Source organism: Anas acuta, chromosome 10 (genome assembly GCF_963932015.1).
Source record: "Anas acuta chromosome 10, bAnaAcu1.1, whole genome shotgun sequence".
Lineage (NCBI taxonomy): Eukaryota > Metazoa > Chordata > Aves > Anseriformes > Anatidae > Anas > Anas acuta.
Window position 1 is genome coordinate 17482285 of NC_088988.1, and position 15962 is coordinate 17498246.

Below are 15962 nucleotides of genomic sequence, written 5' to 3' on the forward strand. Positions count from 1 at the left end.
CAAATTTGATGGCCCTGCTCCAAAGAACACATGCTTCTTCACATAGCTTTTCATATATTTGGAGAGAGTTGTGTTTTTGCTTTTATTTAGCCTATTTTTTATCGTTCTTTTTCCTGTTAGACTTAGCAATTAAAAAAGCATGAGGAAAGTGCACAGCTTTTTTTTTTTTTTTTTTCCCCCAGGTGAAGTAAAAACCAAAACATTTCAAAATCTGAACCACAATCACTGTTTTTTAGTGGTTTAGGACTAACAAGAGAAAGAAAGGCCATGCCATTACACCACCCAATACAGCCTGGGGTGGGAGAAGCACTTTGTGCACTGCTCAGGGTGGCAGAATATCGTGCAGCACACTCAGACATACACAGACGTAGTACATAGGCATCAGACATTCACACTTCATGAAGCGTGGTCTGAACAAAACTGGTCTTACAGCAAGAACTTTACATGGTCCTTTAAAGGTGTTCTGATGGCCTCCCATGAAATAAAAGCATTTTACAAAAGGCACTTAGCTTTTAAAAACAAAACACAAAACCTTGAAAATTATTAATGAAATATCAAAGCTGAACAAATATTTAAGATCAAAGTTTTAATCAAGTGTCCCTATTAAATATAGATATATTACATATTTATTTATTTATTTGACCTTCAAAGAAAAGATTTTTTTCCTTCAGTAAGCTCTGAAAAATAGGTAGGATAATGGAACATTAAAGCTGCAGGGTAATGCAGTCACAATTTACAAGTGTGAAAGTGAATGATGGATTTGTACTAAGATGCAGACTTTGCTAACTTGATCACTGAACAGTATTATTTCAGGAACAGTGTACAATATAGCTTTTAAAAAAAAAAAAAAACAACTTTATTTTATTTTACACTTTACATGTTCTGTGGATAGAAGAATCACTAATGTCAAATGGAGAGAAAGAAGTTCAGCAGTAGAACCATCTGAAGAAATTCAGAGTAAGATTTTAAAATAAACAAAACAGAAAAAGTGATTTTTCCAGAAGAATGCTTCCTCCCCATTCCCCATCCCCTCACTCCTGTCTCCAACAGAGCCAGCACCAGATGTTTCAGAAACCACACACTGGGCAGATACACAAGATCATCTGTCCCTCCTTCCACGAAGGTCTCCTCCAAAGGGAAAATATCCAGCCAACTTAGTTCAAAGAGCACTCCAGTAGCAAGAAGTAGTGAGCCTTCCATTTTAAATACCTCTTGCCTCTTAAAACAAAAATTTCAATGGAATAATTTGAAAATTTCAAATAAAAAATTGCATTACAGAAGTAGAAGGGTCTAAAGGATATTTTTGTCATTAACACATTAATCTCAACAAGTTTGTGAGAATGTGATCTACAAACACTATTAATGATGAAAACATTTTTCTCAGAATTAAGAGAATTACAAAACTACCACAAAAATTAAGCCCTGCTGGAGAAGTAACATTTTATAGATTTAAAAAACAAGTGAAAGAATTTCACCCCAAAAATACATTTCATCCTAAAAATCAGAAAATACGTGCTTTTCCAAGGTGTAAACATTTTCCAAAAATGCAAGTGCCATTTCCTCAAATACCTGTAATGATAAACACATAATTGTAAGTGGGATTTAAAAAAATAAAACACTTATTAAAGATGAATAGTAACACTCAGTAGAATGGATCCAGACATTGAAATCAAGATGAATAATTGAAAGTGGTTTTGCTCCGAAAGAAAATTAATGTACTGGTGAAAGAGGTACTTCCTGCTATCTGTAAGTGTATGTAAGTGTAATGGGCAATACTTTTGTCTTTGACTTCGGCTGCTTTTTCAATTCTAAAAGCAGCAGCTACAAAGATGCCATTAGGATTCCTGGTGACAAGCAATAGGGTCAGAAGCTCTGCTGCAGAGCAGAGGAGAGCAATGCCCAGGATACCACTGCAGCCAGCCCAGGGCAGCAGCCCGGGTTAGCAACCCCTGCCTTGTTAAAGCCCCTTTGCTTCCAACACCTCTCAGGTTGCTCTGAAGCACGCAGCCAGCCAGCCCTGCCCCTTGCTGGCCGGGGATCAAAGGAATTGGAAGGTGGCTTGGTGCCACCCCTCCCTCTGTCTCTGCTCCGCTTCATGAAGGCCAAACTCAGCACAGCTGAGAATCCACCCCAGCATGTTAATCATACGGGCCGGGTGGAAGTGCTGTCACACTCAAGTTTTTGTTTCCTCCACCTTTTAGAGCCTGACGTTTTCAGAAGGACACAAGGGATGCTTTATCAGTGAGTAGACAACTTGATCTTGAAATGAAACAATTTGGGTTGGAAAAGTCCTGTAGTTTGTAATTCTAGAAAACAACTGAAGTTTTAAGAAGTAAAAGCACATTAAGTACAGAATATTCACAAGAGGAAGTCAAGATCATGGCCTTGTTTCAGATGTCACTTGGCAGTGAGGTGACCGACAAGGTCCTGACCAAGCTACTGGACATGTTTTCATATCAAGAAAAATATCCTGCCATTGATACTGCAGTGATTTGCCAAAAGCGCAAGAAACCAAGTTAGGTGGGGTCAGACAGGCTGCTAGCAGTACAGCCTGGCACCAGAGCCCAGTTTATTTTGGTTTGTCTTTTTGTCTTCATATAAAGAGAGACAAAGGAAAAAGAAAGTACAGCAATTCCAGTGTGATGAAACAACATCACAAGAAGACTTGTGTGTTCACAAGGAGCAGGTGTAGACATGATATTGGCAACAATTCTTAGGGAAAAACAAGCACATTTCACCCCAGTGGTGATACAACTCTTTACTGTAGTCCAGCCACAGTGCTGAGGTCCAGATAATTAGGAGTTCTTTACTGTAATTATATTTAAATGGAACACAGAACAGGGACATACCGCAGCTCTGTTCCTATCAGATCTGAAGCTCCATTTCTTCTGGAAAACCCAAGATTCAATCTTTACCAGGAAACTGACAGATATTTATAGTATCCATAATTAGTGTCAACATAGCATTATTTAATTTCAGAAGCTCGTAGGGGTTATTATAGTCGGGGGCTACCATCTCCTGTGTATGGGACAGATTAAGATGTGCCCTTCACATTACGGCACACAAAGTTGCACATAAGGTCACAGAGATCAAGCAGACAAAAGAAAACTCCCTATACAATGATAAAATATTTCAAGCTAGAAAAAGTTTCTGGATTATGGAGATGAATTCTTTCTGAATACTTTTTTCACCTCAAATCCCAGCCATCTTTAAAAGCAAGGTGACAGCTCTCATAAGAGAAATTTTTCTTCTTCTCTTCTACGATTTGATTCAGATCTCCTTTCCAGTGACAGAGAGACTGCCAGATTGTGTAAAGCCCAGAGATCTCTACAGCAGGCAGTCCACTAATGACTCCAAGTTTGTGTAAGATACAGCGAGCGGCATGTACAAAGAGACAGAGACGGGAGAGGAGAAGAGCATTAAATGGCCATTCCCTTCTCCCACCAGGCAGGCTCCCAGCCCACAGGCTGGAGCCCCACGGACATGGCAGGGAGCTGCCTTAGCCCAGTTGGGCTCCAGGCATCCCCAGCCAGTCAGAGCAGGTGCTGCCACAGCACTGCTGCACCACTACAAACCTTCTTTATTCAGAAAATACAACATACAGAGCCGTAGGATTGTTTGCAGTCATTTGTTTGAATGGCTTATATTCTTGTCTACAAAGTTTGAAAACTTTTTCTTTTAACAGGAAGTTTCTTTTTTTTTCTTCCCCACTCTTTTCAGTATCAATTGCAAAACTGCCTAAAGTCACAGTCACACGTCAAAATCCTGACACCTACATTTAATGATTTCCATTTTCATCCCAACAGTCTCATCCACTTAACTTCCTCATTGCTTGGCTATTGCTCCTGCATTCACACGTCTACATCTTAGCAATGCTTCATGGCTTGCAGTGGAATAACTCCATGGTGGCAGACAAACTGTAATGCAACTACCACAATTATTGTACTAAATGGACTTCACTCCCTCAGCAGAAGCAAAGAAACAGCTTTTTTTTTTTTTTTTTCTTCTTCCCTTGATTATAGTTTTCCCCTTCAAAATACTTTACATGGTTTCATGCTGTTCCCACACTGTATAACTGCCTCATAGAGAAGAGCATTCAATTCAATTATACTAATAAAATGCACATCACTGACTAATATCTTATATTCATTATTATAATTAATGATAACATGCCAGCATCTAGGAACCATAACCAAGACTAGGATCCTACTGCAGTTGGTGGTTTAGAGACATCTTGGAAGAGCCAGCCCTGGCTGGCTAAGTCTGCAGAACAGAAAGACATAGCCCAATTAAATTTTATCTTCTTGCCCAGGTTCACACAGCTGAATCTGTGTAGAGCAGGTGAGATGGGTACAGAGCAGATCCAGGGGATGTACAGAAGCATTCAATTAAGATTGCACATGGATATCCTGATTTCACAATTTCAGAAATATTTAACACAAAATATTTATATATATATGCGTACATGGAAGATTCTGAAATTACAGAAGGTTATGGAAGTCTTAATTACTTTGGGCTAGTCTCATAGATCACACGAAACAGACAAAGCTAATGTACAGGGAAAAGGAAAAAAAAAAAAAAAAAGGACAAAAAACCACACACACACAAAACAACCAGGCAGAGCAGAAGTCTTTGTCTCCACTTGAAAGTTCCCAATCAAAAGCATACAGAGAAATGTTTCATATCCCAGAAAGTATCTCAAAGGGACCTCAGGTAGGCAAACATGGAGAAGCCTAAAGAGCCAGGAGGAGACACAAATGACACCAGCTGAAGAGAGAAGAAAGAAAAAGATATTAAACCCTCACTGTACTTTTGTGGGACTGCCTTTCTTTTCACAAAAAAAGACGTTTCTTCACAGTGAGAGGTTTAAAGAATTCTTTCAGAAATTCCACATGGTCCTAAGGTGAGTGCTCCCTTTAAAACTCTCAAAGACTATTTTTCATTTTCCCTAAGCTATTTCCATTTTTATTATTCTACCTTCTGGCTAGAAACACATACTCAGCAGGATTTGTTATTTCTCACAAACAGAATCATGAGACCACCTTGTCCTTTCCCATGGACAGATATACCAAGGGCTGCTGAACATCCAGGAGCAGAGAACAGTAGGAGATCTGAAGCGAAACCCCACATAATTCCAGCTAACTACAAAAATATACCATGTATACCACTTCAGGAAGTAATGCTGACATATGTTCCTTGATGCCCAGTGATAACAAAGAATGTGAGAGAGAATTTCTTTATAAATGTTATGATACCTTCACATCTTTCCCTTCTCTGCCCTAGGGAGACATGATACTGATGGCTAAAGAAAGGCAGGAAATAAAACACCAAGGTGGAAACTCCTAGCTTCAAGCTCCCTGCTGGATCCTGTCACATTGTGTTTCCGTCTGTTATGGAGATAGGAACTGGGGCATCATTTTGGCCATGAAATTCATCCAAGCAAATCCAAGGGGAGGAAAAAAAAAAGAGAGAGAATAAAGGATTTCTGACCTTCTTTTCCATTCAAATATTCCACATGCCACAGAAAGAGGCTGTTACTTTTATAGTTGTTTTCAAAGGCAATGTTTGTCAGATCCTACAGCCAGCAGACCCACATTGGAGAAAAAAAGTCCTTTTAGTATCTGATCTACCCATTGAGAAGAAGAAAGGAAAGATTATAGCAGGGGTGTAGTGGAGCAGAAGAAAAGAGAACAAATTAATTATTGTTTTAGCCCTTTTTTTTAATACTATCTCCACAGCTGAAATTCTTCCATCCATTTGAAGTCCCAACAGTCTTCCTGATGCCCTAGAATGAAATTGAACATGCTATAGAGGAATTATGCACAACTTTGGTCTCTCGTTTTTCCTTAAATGAGAACTGAACAAAGATTTCAGTGGTAAAAGGATCTTCTACAGGCCTTGTGTGTTGTGATTGTCCATGCCACTGGGGAACTGTGCTGCAAACTTCATATGTATCTACAGTATAAATGATGCTGAGAAGTTCATGTTTAAGAAGCAACCGAATAGCATAATACTAATGTTTAGAAGTGCTCAGATTAACAATGCATTTTCTTTTTTCCATTGCTTTTCTTGGGATTTCTAAGTTTTAAAATATTATTTGGCAGTTCTTTTGGTTTCTTCGCATTGAAGTTCTTTTTGTACCTAATAAGAAGCATTGATCTATTTTAGCAACTAAACAAGAAATGGTGACACACTCATGGGAAAGAAAAAGTGTGGAGAAGTATTTCTTGAGTTTCTGGATATCCCTTGGAAACTTCCAGCCCTATGGAAGGCTGAAAAGAAGAAGGAAAGAGAAATGAAGTGTGATGCCTGGTTTGAAAAATGGACCTCCCTCCAGAATTATGAGGTGGACAAAAGCTAATAAATTGGCTGACAAGCAAATGTAGGTAAAAAAAATCAAGTTTTGTAGCATTCTGAAGAGCGCTACTACAGGTTAATTATAAGTTTGGAAACTGCTTGGGTTTTTTGTTTGTTTTGCTTTTTAAAATAAGTGTTGCAAGGATCAGATGCAGATGAATGTAATACAGGATCCACTTAGATAAATTATCATTCCTATTTAATCTACAGGATAAACCAAAATAATCACATCTTTACCTCTCAGATATAGCAAATAATCTTCATGTACTCCTTTTTTTTCCACTGAGGCTGACATAGTCACCAGATGGGTCATAATGGAAACGGTGTCTTCCACCTCTTTGTACCTGAGCAAATGACCTCCTTTCAAGATGAATTCTCCAGAAAGCAGATAACCGAATTACCTGAGTGCTGATCCACTTCAAAGGAGCTCTTTATAGGAGACATAATCAGATTCTGATGCTTTGATCAAGGGAATCTATGAACCTGCTTACTCGATCACAGACTCTACTATTTGCCATGAAGAGATAACTTGTCAATTACAGAACATACAGCTGCTCTGAGTAACATTATTGATGACTTGAGAGAAGGAATGCATAATTCAAAGGGTAAACCCCTTAGGAAAGCTGGCAGTGGCTGGGGATAAAGGAATTCAAATGAGACAGAGGGTAGCCAGCCTAGAGGTAAGTTGCAAATGATTAAATGGTATCATCTGTTGTGCCCTCTCTTAAAATGGAACATAAAAGTGAAAGAGACTTGTGTTCAAATCTAGTTAGCTGGTTAAAGTCTTGTTCAAATCTGGTTAGTAATATGATCTGTCAGCACAAATCCTGCCACCCTTACCCTTCCCAGAGCAAAACCGGTTGGCTTCATGGAATAACCTGAATGCTTCTGCCATACCAGACTATAGAAGCTTACACGAGGGCAGAGTTCATTCTCACATCTTGCTTGCCATGCACAGACCTGTGTTTCCAAAGCTTGTGTCATTTATTTTTTTTCAAAGAATCTTATAGGCTTTTCTCAAAGACCTATCTGAAGTGTATACATCGCTCCTTCATAACTCCAGAGCTTCCATAGTTAGTTAGTATTTTAGCTTTTTGGTGAGAAATCATAAAATGGATTTAAGTGAATAGAGAATTTTCTAGGAACACTATTTTTAGACTATTGTATTATTTTTCTCTCTCCTTTTATTAAAATTTTTATTATTTTTTTCTTTTTTTTTTTCCAAACTGACACGGGTATTTTGTCAGGTAAACTTACTTAGGACTCTGAGAAATCCTCCTGTTTTAGGAAGGAAACAGAAGGTGACCTGAAAAGCTACTTGATTGTAATGAAGGATACTGATAATAGATTGAGTGTTCTTGTTTGCTCCTTTTATAACATGTACAAAAATGATGAGAAAAGGTAAAGCATAAATATAAAATCGAAAGAAACATTTAACTAAAGAGTTATTAAACCCATGGAACTCACTGCGAATTGACATATTTCAGTCTGAGACACGAATGAGATTGAAAAAGGAATCAGATGTTTACAAGAACATCCATTATTAAATAAGTAGATTAAATTATTTTTTAAAAGACATCCAACTTCTCAGTCTGTTTATAAGCCAGCCATGGATAAAGAAAGGGTTACAAATATACATTTCTCTGTGGGAAAAGGTTATTCTGTGAGGACTCAGCCCTGTTCCTTTAACATCAATGTGCTTTCCTATTGAGTTCAAAGAGTAGGATCATGTCACAAGACTATTTCTTGCAAAATTCTGAGCTCTCTGACACTAAATTTGATTTATAGCATGTCTGATTTTGTATGGCAATTTTTGTATTGTACCGTGGTATAAGCCACACTGCTGTTAAAATCTTTAGTTTCTATCTACATAACACCATTTGTAACATTTGCACAATACATACCTATCTTGTTTTCTGTAGCACCATAAGGCTTAATACAGATACCATAAAGTGTCTGTTATTTTTACACAACCTGCCTTAATTCTTTCCAAAATTATGCAAGACTTCTTATGTTGAAGACATTTTAAATGATGTATTAAAAGACCAGACTCAATATTTTAAAAATCTACTATAACAATTCACATGAATAATAGCACCAGACTGCAGCCATAACAAAACTCAACTGTAGTAATTACATCCATGTGCTAAGGACTCTCACTATTGCCCTGTGTGAACATGTCAGAGCATCTTTACAATTCAGGCATACAGGAAATCTGTGCCATTAAGTAAACCTGAGAAATTCAAATCATCCTTGTTGAGCACAGCGGTTCCACGCCTTGAACCAAGTCACACACATACCCATGGGTGCACTTCTTCCATTGGCAAGAAATGCAATTCACCAGAAAAAGCATGCACATTTTTAAGCATACACGCACAAAACAACAACAACAACCTCACAGCCTTACAAGTTCTTTTTCTTCAAATTCTAAGAGATGAGGAAACTAGGAAAGAATTTAAGGAAGTTATCCTTGCAACCTTATCTATAGTAAATCAAAGATCCAAATGTTTGTTTATGCAGAACTTAATATTCATTAAAATTTAAAATTATTCATGAAAATTAAAGACTTTTCCATTAAACTCAGCTGAATTAGGTCAAACTTTAAAATTAAATCTCATTACTTAATGAGATTTAAATGTTTAATACATTGATGGCCAGTCATGACTTGACTTTATCCATAGCAAGTAGGACAAGAGCTGACCAGTTGTAGATGATGGCACTTACAATGCCATCTCCTCCCATTTTGGCCTTAAATCATATGCATTCACAGAAGGCAGAAAAAGTGTCTGAGGTCTGGCCAAAATTTTGCTGAATCATTCAGGTAAGTACCTCGGCCAAATCTGAGAACTTCCTGCTGTGAAAGGCGGCAAATCTTTTGTAGAAAGTAGTCCTCAAAATGCTTGGTTATAGCAGCTTAAAGCTGTGGCAATAACAACTGGCCACAGGTTTCTAAGCAATCCAGCAATGTATGTACAACTTGTGTTCTCCTCACATTTCATACCTATGTGTAGTTGTTTATTTTATTACCTTTTATTTCCAAGATGAAGGAAATCTATAGTCCATGACCAGAATTAACAGCCTTAAAAGAAAGGGGGGAAAAAAGCACAAGGCATTTGAATTCATTTTTTTTTATGCAGCATGCCAAAATAGGCTGAAGTTAAAAGTGATAGCAGTGCACTGAATGAATTGTAGGATTTGTTTTTATCTTTCCTATTGAACAGATTCCTGCAGTTTACTTTTTTGAGCATCTTACAGCATCTTTGGATCAGCCAACAAAGAAATTCCTTTTGGACACAGCATGTGGTCAAATGAAGATTCTGTTCAAAGTGACATGAAATCAGAAATATTGGCTATATAACAGGTATTGTCTTTTTTTATACCTCTGTTCTTCATTGTCAGTAGTCACCATAACTGAAGAGACACACTCACAAAGAAGTAAGAAATGTTCAAAGTGGGCAACAGATGCTTTATTAGAAGGCAAACCTTTCTCTTTTCTCTATTCATTTTATCCTAACAACAGCAGGTTTCCAAGAGGGAGAAAAAGCAGCTTTGAAGCTTTTTTTTTTTCCCCTCCAACTGATGTATTTTTTTTTAAGAGGTCCTAATTTCAAATGCTTTAGTGAAGTCTGACTTAGTGCTCTTATGCTACAATATATTTAATGCTTTAATAGTAGGATCACTACCAGTTCCTCTTTTTATATTTGCATTTTTCCATGATTATTAATTGGGCAGACAGTCCCAGCCACTGTTACTTGCAGACTTCTCCTCCTCCAGGACCCAAACAATGCTCATCTTGGGTGGCAGGGAGCAGGGGGGACCTTTGACCTGAGCAGCCTGGGAACTGTTCCTGGGTTTGTTCCAGTACCCTATATGAAAACACTTTTTACCTTTACATGCATATGAAACTTGTGATGTGAACACCTTAAAAAACACCACTTTATTGTACTAGTGTGTTTTCAGGCTGACCTCTTAACTGAAGTCAGTTTTACTCAATCACTAAATACTGAATGGCACCCAAAGAAAAACAGCAGACAGATACTAAACTGGGTGACTCAACTTTGTTCCACTGAAACCTGTCTGTATCCCACCTCTGTGCTCCAACTGCCAATGACACGCGGTCAACAAAACAGCATCCCTGGAGCCCTATTTTGCAAACAGACCATGTTACACTTTTTTGAAACTTCAAGCTGTTCTGGTGTAAAATAGCAAGACCAGTACATCCGTGTATTCCACAGCAATGGACAGGGATGAATAGTTATATATTGGTCTCAATGCCTATTTATTAAACTATACAGGAGCCACAGGCACTGGATATACCTGAGCATTGTATATATTCTCTCCATGGAAGCACACAAACTGCCATTAAAAGGAAAGTTTTGGTTATACCCACAAAAGTTTCAAAATAACCAGGGCCCAGCGGAAAGACAAAAGATGAGAGGTTAGTAAAAGGTGCAGTCAACAGGGAGAATTATTGGAATATAATTTTGTGTAGCACATCCCATTTGAGGTCCCTCTAAACCTACATTATGTATGAACATTTTAACAAATTAACACCTGGTCAAATTATAAATTCTGTTCAATTGCTAATCAACAACTCAACCTCAGATATTACTCTCTATCTGAGTAGCTTCACATCCTTCAAGAACATAGAAAAAGGAACAACAGAAGTAGATCAACACTCCTCCTTAAGGGAGCCAGCAGCAATGAGAAATGAGCCTGAGAAACTAGTAAGCTGTTTAACTTTTAAGGAGGTTCACTGATCTTGAAGACTGACTTCTGCCTTTTTCATGAACTCCTAGCCGGTGTGTCAAAAGGCACATCTGCTCAAAACTTCTGGGGCACCTCTCTTTTTCCTTCTTCCTTTTCAATTTTTATATGTATTCTCAGAGGAGTGGACAAAGCAACCCTCAGTGACTTTAACTGCACTCTTATGTAAAATGCAGTCATCAGGCAGTCAGCTTATACTACATTATACTTACTCCCTCACCTTCCAAAAGCACAACTCTGCAGTGAAGAACTAACTAGCAGTGGTAACTGTTAAATACTTGTGCAATGGTAAGGCTCCACAACCCTGTGATGCCTTGTAAAATGATTGCCTGGTAAGCTTTCAGTCTATTTGCACTGGTCCAAGTCTCCTAGGTTTAAGAAGAAGGAGGCACTGTAATATGACAATACCTGTCCTACACAGAACTGTTTCAATATCCAAATATGAATTTATTTTCAGCAAGGAAACTGTAAGAGTGACAATTCAAAAATCACAACATATAAAATGTACAATTAATATTTTTACCTGACCATGATTATTATTACTTTTTTTCAAGTATGTATTCATAACACTGAAGTATCCATCTCAGCGGAGCCGGAGCTATTTATTATGCCTATGGGAAAGGAGTTAAAATGTCGTCATTTATTGCTGATTATTTGTGTTTTATGTATCAAGTTTTGCATAAATATATTACAACAACAACAGATCTCCACCAGGTATCATGAAAGAAAACTATAGGAGGCAGCATACATCTGACTATTGCAAATATGTATATTGCAAGGTATCTTTGTGAAGTAAATGAATGAAATTCTAAACTTAAAATTGGGAAAGCGGAAGGGCATGAAGAAAACAAACATGAGGAGAAGATCAAGAAAGATCAAGAAAGTGTATTACCAAAGAATAAAGCCGTTAGGTAAATGGGCTGGATTAAATTAAACTGTAACATTAAGGCTCATTCAAAATGGAAAAGTAAAAAGTGATCATTTAAGATCATTTAACTGCAGACATTATCTTATAAAATAGGATACTGTGGCTCATCAGTGTGTATGTATGAAAACACAACCCAAGATTCTGTTAAACACTGAGCTTCAAGCTTGTTTGTATGGCTAGTGTTTGTTCAAGAGAGAAGATGAGCACTAGGCAGATGTGGAGGGCAGTACAGTCTGATCCTGTTTTTCTGAAAGTGAAGTCCTGTGTGATTTCAAGCAACTCTGTCTTTACAATTATAGTGATGCAAGATTTATTTAGAAAAGATTTGTATTTGACTAGCTGAAACTGGAAAGACTTTTTTCACCTCATCTATCATAGACAGGTTGATAAGAACAAATGGTTTTTGAACCTATCAGAGAATGCAGAGCAAGCTTGACAAAATATAGTAGTAGCTGTTATCGGGATGAGCAACCATTGGTACTACTACCTCAGATTGTAGCACAAATAAAAATTTTTGATAACCAATGATAAAATAAGTGAGGGTTTGTGGGGGAAAGATTATGCTACACTGTGAAACATGGTGAAATTGCCTTATAGTTCAATAATTCCTCCTGCAGATGAGGAAATAATATGTAATACATTTTCAAAAGCAAACCTTGAGTGACAACAAAGAAAGGAATGATCAAGCTGCAAGATAAGCACATACCCAGCAGATAAACTAGCTTAGCTGGGATTTGGAAAAAAAAAAAATCTGTTAGAGCCAATAAGTAAAATTCTACACCTAGTAATTTTTTTTAAATTGACTTCAGGAAGGCCAGCATTTTGCTTAGTGTTTTTATTCACAAAGAAGCCACAACATTTTTAATAAGTGGAAGTTATCAGGACTATCTTAAATTCCTACTACAAACATTCTCCTTCTTGAATTGCTATATGTTAGTATTGAGAGATTTTTCAACAGGTATGCATGGGGCAAGAATTTACTCAGACAATAGGACTGTTCACTGCAGGATTTGACTTTCCGTAGAAATTTGCTGTTTCAGGAATAGCATACTAAGTTTCTGCTCTCGTCTCTAAATGCACAGGCAAAACCCACTTGCATATACAGGAAGAGAGAAGGGACACAGACTACTACAGATACCACAAGTGATGAAGTCCAGTCCCCAGGCAACTACTTCATACAAGTAGATGTCCTCTTAGGATTGCCCAGGGTACTACACAACCTCTACAGTTTCATCTGAAGGCTAGGGCTTGGAGGCACCCAAGTAGCGTTAGACCTGAAATGCTAAAACTTCCAGGGAAATAACATTTGAAGGAGGACAGAGGTATTTTCATCTGCTATCCACTGCTGAGAGCAAGCTTTTAGCTCAGTGCTGAGGTCTAAGATCCTGAGAAAGATAGGCCCTTGCACTTACATGATCGTCACCTATATCAAACAACTCAAACAGAAAAGAACATCTCTCATGTAAATCTGTTCAAAAAATGAATAGAAAGACCTGAAAAGGTTAAAGGCTAGAGCTTTTAAAGCTTTTATTCATACCAAGGAAAAAAGGATACTGTTCAAAAGCTTTATTCTTAGGCCATTTTGAACAATTCCCTTTTAAAAATCCTACTTTTATGAGAACACACTTACCTTATTCAGAAAGTTCACAAATAGTTTCTTTTTCTTTCCCTGTATATATGTGTGCATGTCTGAGAATGACAGTAAGAGAGTGTAAATCTTTCACTTGTTCTTTACATACTCCCTTACAGTAAACACCATCTGAAGAGCTGGGGGGCAGGTCAAAGTAAGCTGTTAGTTTCCAAAATTAAACCCTTCCCTGCAATCCCCTTTCAATTAGATCATCCCCTCAAGTATTAGCGTAATTGTTATCAGGTACTCAACAATTCTGGCAACTGTATATGCAGATATAAGCATATATATAAACATAACACACACACATATATTCACATAAATCCTTACAAACAATCAAGTAGTCCAGACTTCTTTACTATACCTAAATATATAAATATATATAAACGCACACCTATATTAGGCCATATTTTACCTGTATCCTGAACATTCTACACTGAGTTGCTGCTCTGAGAACATATATTTCAACAGCTTTTTTAAAAAAGTAACCCAGATATCTCAAGAGGAATGAAAAATATGCCTTCCAAGAACACCTAAGGAGCAGTTGCTCATTTCTGTGGATTCCCCTTTTTCTGATATTATTGGCATTTTAGAAGCCTCACTACTACCAGGGCCCTTTGATCTCTACTACTTGGCGCCACAAGATTTGCCCTCTGTATGCTGTGAGAACTTAAAAAGGATTGTTTAAGGAGGGCAGCTTCTGTGTAATTGCACATTAGCCATACTTAGAATGATTATGGCTTTCTTGACATCAGAATGATGGGTTATTAGCAGTATTTTAAGGTTTCTAGGCTGGGAAAATTGCAATTTTTCTCTGGATGGCAACAACAGCTGAAGCTATACCGAAGATGAGGAAAAGATGAGTAACTTAAGGACTATTTCTTACAGGATTTATGTGATGGTTAAAAGCCTGCTCCCCCTCTTCTTTATGCTACACCTTCTTTTTGTTTTTGCACCCAGTACTGTCTTCCCTGTACTGACAACTCAGTGACAGGAACATTTCAGAAATTACAACACAAATGCCAGCCAGGAAGTTATAATAACACTGTCATAATAAACCCTGCTATAGTCCAACAAAATCTTCCCAACTATTCTGTGTGGACAAGAAGTTCTCATATAGGAACACAGTAGCAATGGCAGACCATTGGTGTTTGTATTATCTGCCATACAGTTTTCGGATCCTACCTTGCACAGATAGGCCAAAGGCCTAGCCAGGATGAAACCCATGCTATCGGTGACTAAACCAATGTTTTACATTAACAAGACCTTTGCCAGAAAATCAGAAAACTTCAGCTGGTCAATATTTAATCTTTAGCTTTACAAAAAGGAAACTCAATTACATCTACATTTGTTCAGTCACTGGTAATTAGATGTATACACAACCAGTGCATCAGTGCCAGGTTCTTCTCTATTTACATGTCTAAAAAGCAACAGTAACTGCAACAACTTTTATTTGCTGTCAGAAAACTATGCCTGAAAAAAGTCAGAGGCTGTTTCTGGAAAATAAAAGCTAATAAACAAATATGCCCACATGGTCTGGCTGGCAGCGTTTGGCACAGAAGTCCCTACCTGTAGCTTGTGCCTTTTTTCCCCCAGGAGAAGTGACAAGGTTCCTTTCCAGCCCCTGCGCTGATGGCTTGTCACTGAGAGGACCGCTCTGACCTGCTCTTCTCACCACCACCACCACGATCACTTTGTCTCCACCGACCCAATTAACCCCCGGTATCACAGAATCATCTAGGTTGGAAGAGACCTCCAAGATCACTTAGTCCAACCTCTGACCTGACACTAACAAGTCCTCCACTAAACCGTATCACTAAGCTCTGAAGTAACAGGATTAGCTGGTATCTAATAAGCAGCTTCATTTCTCCTCACTCACTTCAGGACTCAAAGCCAGAGACCTCCCCCCCCAAACTGCAGTAAAAAGGCCTGAAAATTACTGCTGGAGATGGAAAGCAGAACAAAAGTTTTTGCTGAGTATGTGAGGTACTGTGGAGGGAGCTGAGGGGGAAGCTGCTTACTTGCAAACAGTGAAGGGGATTCCTAAACCTTAGATCCGGCAGCAGTGGGTCAGCTGCAGTGCCACAGCCCATGTGTTTCTGCCTGGCTTCATTTCCAGCTGCAACACCATCAGTGACATTTTACCTTACGAGTTACTCTGAGTCTCTCATCTGTATCTGGCCAAAATTGCTCTTTGCCACCCCATGCTCAGGACAGGCTGCAGAAGTGCAGGGTGGCATACAGGGACTACTTCAGACAGTGATGTGGTGGAAGAAATTT

At 38.2% G+C, this 15962-nt stretch overlaps 1 long non-coding RNA gene across 2 annotated transcripts in view; it reads right to left on the reverse strand.

The window, feature by feature from the left end:
* LOC137861962 (uncharacterized) overlaps positions 1-15962 on the reverse strand; it is a 152579-nt gene that overhangs the window by 45038 nt on the left and 91579 nt on the right. The window contains exon 5 of one of the 2 annotated variants that reach the window (XR_011099951.1): positions 690-1569. The exons of the other annotated variant lie outside the window; for it this stretch is intronic. This is a non-coding gene — a long non-coding RNA (uncharacterized lncRNA). Of the gene's footprint in view, positions 1-689; positions 1570-15962 lie in introns of those variants that run through there. 2 annotated transcript variants of the gene reach the window in all.